A 5370-nucleotide genomic window follows, 5' to 3' on the forward strand; every position below is an offset into this window, starting at 1 on the left:
GATAGAAATTTCTAGCGGTTTAACGGGAATTTTGTCTCCATCGGTTTTGAATTTTCTAGCGGTTATAAAACCGCTAGAAAATTAGGTAAAATTTGCTAGAAAAACACTAATTTTCTAGCGGTTTTATTGTAAACCGCTTGAAAATTTCACGATGGTTAAAATCAGTTGAATTTTCTAACGGTTTTAGAACCGCTACAAACGGTATTATTTTTAAATATTAAATAGAAATACCGCACAATAAATTAATAACATTACAAAAATAAATATTTATTAAATTAATAAATGATTATAGAATTATTTTGATTAATTAACATGTTTAACGTGTTTAATAAATTGTAATGTTGATGTTGTAATAAATAAATAAATATTTCAATATTAATTAGTACTTGACATAAATAAAATTATAGAAATAAATCAATAAAGTAAACAAATAAATATAAAATTTAAATAAATATCTAAATAGTATATAAAACCGTAAAATCAAGATTCTAATAAAATCCCATACAATGAAAGCAAATCATGGGTGGGGGGCAGAAGCAGCATCATCGTCATCATCCTCTGCTGAATCCTCCGGTTGGGGGTGGGCAGGCCGCTCAACCTGCTAGGACTGGACTGGCGGATGGGGGGGTAGGGGCGGGACTGGTGGCATGTGTAGGTTGGGGATGTCAGGAACCGAGATGTTTGGAGCTATACTGACCACCACATGACGCAGAGCCGTAGCAGCTGCCAAGAGCTGGTCAAGCTGCGTCTGGAGCTACGATCACGCTCCTGGAACTGACGATCACGCTCCACGATCCTGGCCTCCATCCTGGCCTCGAACTCTTGTCTGAGCTCCTCTCGCAATTCCTCTGAGGATGAGGAACCCGGCCGCTTCGCACTCGCATGAGAGCTCCCAGCAGTATATGAAGGGCCAGCGCCACTTGAGCGGGGCAACCTAGTCGGTGTATGTCCAAGTCGAAGCCCGCTAACTCGACCAGGGTGCTGCGGCCGGCCACGACCCGCTAAAAGTGAGGCGGTGGGATCCAAGGCAGACCCCTGAGACTCACGCAACTCGGAATCGACCTGAGTCATCCGTGCCTACCAAAATTAATATAAAGAAGTTAATTATAATATAATGATATCTACACTGTGATATTATATTAATATTTAATTTATTACTTACCGCTATCTCCTCAACCTCATCCGACGCACGCCCGTCTCGGGGTCTATACACCATCGGCCACATCTCGCCATAAGTGGGCGTGTATCCCCGCTCCTGCTGCGTCTTTTCCCTCTGTAAATGAAATCAAAGAAATAATTAGTTACAAATTAAATACATATACATATTTAATAAATTTATTTCAAGTACTCACAATCTCGTCATAAGTGATCGCAAAGCTCCTGGATCCAGCCCTATGACGTATCGTCTGATGCCTAACGCTCCCAGCATTTCTCCTAGAAAGAGCCTGAAGCAAAATGTAAACAAAATAAAATTAAATGAGTCAAGTCGGATAAAAAATAAAGAAATTATAATTAATACAATATTATCATACCATCTGGTCAGCCGTCATCCTAAAATAGACGTAACTGGACCAGTCTTGGTCCGGGACTCCACTAGGTACATCTGCCAGTATCTCCTGGAGGGGCCTCGTCCCGTCACCTTTCTTCTCCCTCCACAGGTCGGCCCTCCTGTTCTTCCATGCCATCCCAAGCCTCTTGATCGTGTCAGCCCTCAACTCCTCCCCCAGAATAAATTTACTCTATGATTAAAATAATAAATTAACTAAATAACAAATTATAAACAAATAATGAAGCAATTTCAATAATCAAAAACAAATAATTAGTTTTTAACTAATTTAAGAATATTATAAATAAAATATAAATTAATCAAAAACAAATAATAATTAAACAATTAAGTAATTTAAATGAAAAAATATTTTTACTCAACTAAATTTAAAATTATTATAAGTAATAAATTAATGAAATCAATAACAAATTATTTTCATTTAACTACTTTTAAATAATTTAAATAAAAAATATATATATATTCATTTAACTACTTTTAAAAATATTATAAATAACAAACAAATTAAATAAATAAAAAATTATAATCAAACAATTAAATTATTTGAAAACAAAATATATAATCATTTATTTAAATTAAAAAAATTATAAATAACAATTTTATATTACCTTCATCATTTCCCAGCCTTGCTGCTTCTTGTCTGAGGTGATCTTCTTCCAGTCCTGCACGTAGATGGGGAACAGCGTCCACTGCTGACCAAGGAGGCGCACGTACTTGTTGTACAACTGGCCACCTTTCTTCGTCGGTTGGCCCAACTCATTGAGCGGCACAACCACTCGTCCGCTCGTCATCATAGACAGCTCTCTGGCTGTCAGCCTCCGATAGGACCTGTTCCCCTCAGTGTCTCCAAAATTTAATTAAGAAATAAATTATATATCAATAAATTAATACAATTTTTATATAAATTAAATACTGATCAAAACTTTAAAAAGTTAAATAAATACTTACCGACAAATTCCACCTCATAACCAGCCTGATGTCTCGGAGCAGGACGCTGCGCAGCCTGGGGATACTCATTCCCCTGATCCTGCTCCTCCTCCTCCTCCTCGTCAGCAGCATCAGCATCAGCATGGGGTTGCTCATCCCTAGTAAAATGAGCCTCCTCAGTCCGCTCAACATCATCCTGCTCCATAAAACTGAGGATATCCTCCTCGCTGAGATCGTAGTCATGAATGCTGGGGAATGGCTCACCAGCATCATGATGAACCTCACTGGGTCCAGCTCTCTCAGGATCAACTGGGTCTTTCCCGTGTCGACGAGTCATCCTAATAACAACAAATAGTAATTATTTATAAATGAAATAAAAAGAAAAATTATTTATAAGCTACAACATAATAAAATAAATAAAATAAAACATAAAATAAAAATTATTTATCAATAAATTACTATTTTTACCTGAAAATAAGGATCTGCAACTGAATCAGAACTCGAATATGTTTGTGGAGAAAATTCAGCAGAGCTTCGCTTCCAGAACGATTGAAGAAGTGAGAGTGGGGGGGTATATATAGACCGAGAATTCCTAGCGGTTAGGCACAAAACCGCTAGAAATTTCTAGCGGTTTTGGGCCGAACTGCTAGGAATTCCCAACGGTCACATGTGCCTCGGGAACTGGCTAGCGGTTCGGTCCAAACCGCTAGAAATTTCTAAACTCCTCGGGGAATGAAAAATATTTCTAGCGGTTCATGCATCAACCGCTAGAATTTTTCGGTGTCTAGCGGTTTATTGGCCTGAACCGCTAGAAAGTAAACGCTACAAATTTGGCGCCAAGTTCCCGCCAAAGCCCGGGGAATTTTCTAGCTCTAATTTTCTAGCGGTTAGGTGGTAACCGCTAGAAATGTGCGGGTAATGGTCAAACCGTTTGTATTTTGCAGCGGTTTTTATATAAACCGCTAGAAATATTTGGAATTTCTAGCGATTTTGTTGAACCGCTAGAAATGTTCCGCTGCTACTTCAACATTTTCTTGTAGTGCAAGGACTAAATTAAAGTGCAAATTAAAATTTTTTTTTGAGACTAGAGTGTAAATAATTTAGAGACTCTTGGATAATTCTAAGGGCTAAAATGAAATCTAAGCGTAGAGAAAGAAAGGTCCAAGTTAGAGAAAGGGGGGAAGAATAAATCTTCCGGGACAAAATTGTAATTAAACAAAAGCAGCCAGAATGAAAAGGTGATCTAGAAAATCTTTTAAACTAGAAAAGGCTTATACGGCATTGTAAAACCCTGAGGCTGGGGTCAAAAATTTAATTTTCCCAAAAGTTTTTAATACATTAAGTATAATTATGAAAACTTTATCCCAAAAAAATCAGGAAAATTACAAAAAATTAAGAAAAATAAGAAAAATATTGCTAAGTGATATTCAAGACTTATTTGAAGTATTAAAGAAAGAAAATACTTAAATAAAAATTATTTGATCACAAGTTTAATTAGGTTTTTTTTTTTGGGTAAAAGAAGAGGGCTAAAACCCAAAATTAAAAAAGAAACGGTAATAGATCGCAGACTATCTTTACTACACAGGTTCTTAAATGAGCTGGGCTATCCTAGAAAATTGCTGACTGAGATAAGCCTTCTTTAGCTAGTTGACCTGCTAAACTGTAATGCTCGCCGGGAATGAAGGCAAGGGTAATACAATGTCCCAATCATAGCCCATCATCTAGCATTTGAGAAAAGATGAGACTACACGTGTCACTGGGCTTCCTTTGTGGAACCGGATCCGCTCGTACTTTTGAATCAGATTCCATAATGATTTTCTTCAAACGAAGTTCCCAAGCAAGCTTGATCCCCTTATAAAGACTTAAAAGAGTCCATTCCTCTGATTCAAAGACGCTGCATCTTCCAAGTAACTAGGTAAAACCAGTGATCCATGAGCCTTGATGATCTCTTATAACTTCCCACCGCTTCCTTTATTTGTCGTAGAAGAGATTGCCCCATCAACATCGACTTTAAAAGCATTCCCAGGGGGGTGGTTGCCAGTTATAAATAGCTCCCCCACTTGTTGATTCTGACTTAAAGCGTCATATTTAAAAGCAACAGAATTCCAGCACATCATGATTGTTGCAGCTGGCTCCTGAGACTTTTGGAAACCATCGTTGAATTGCAGATTATTCCTCCGGGATCACAGTTTCCAAACAGTTACACCCCACACCAAATTCCATTGGCAGTTTAAATTCCTCCCCTCAGGCCTAAAAGTTAAGATAGTTTGGTTGGGTAAATTGTTGCCTAAAGCCCAACTAAATTAATAGCATAATAATAGCTAAATAAGGCCCAAATGATGCCGTTCACATGAAAGGAAGAGAAAGGAAAATTACCATAATTAAATATTAAAGTATTTACTGTTAAAGAATTAATTACGGTAATTTGAAAACTTATCATTGTAAAAGGAGATTAACTGTGATAAAATAATAGGTTAAGGATAAAAAATACCAATGAACTCATATCAAAGTTCACCAAACACCATATATATTTTTGTTGGGTGCCAATTTATCCATGTAAGTGTTTGCATCTCAAGTGCGTAGGTCATGACAAGTATAATAAAATTATAAGTATCATTCTCATGAAAATTTGATTACAAAACTTAGTCAAGTATTGATTATCATACTTTTGCCTAATTTGAGTTACACAAATATATCAAGAGTGAAAAGATCCTATTTATAAAATTAGAAATGGGTTCTAGGATTATTAACGGTTAAGGGTAAAAAATACTCATGAAAATATACAAAAAGTTCGCTCAACACCGTAAATTTTTTTTGGGCTCAAATCTATCAATCCAACTTTTAAAAGAGGCCAATAATGTTAGCAATGTTAAAATATA

The sequence above is a fragment of the Neltuma alba genome, unplaced genomic scaffold (genome assembly GCF_004799145.2).
Source record: "Neltuma alba isolate B1F8T4 unplaced genomic scaffold, ASM479914v2 tig00011019_pilon, whole genome shotgun sequence".
Taxonomy (NCBI): domain Eukaryota; kingdom Viridiplantae; phylum Streptophyta; class Magnoliopsida; order Fabales; family Fabaceae; genus Neltuma; species Neltuma alba.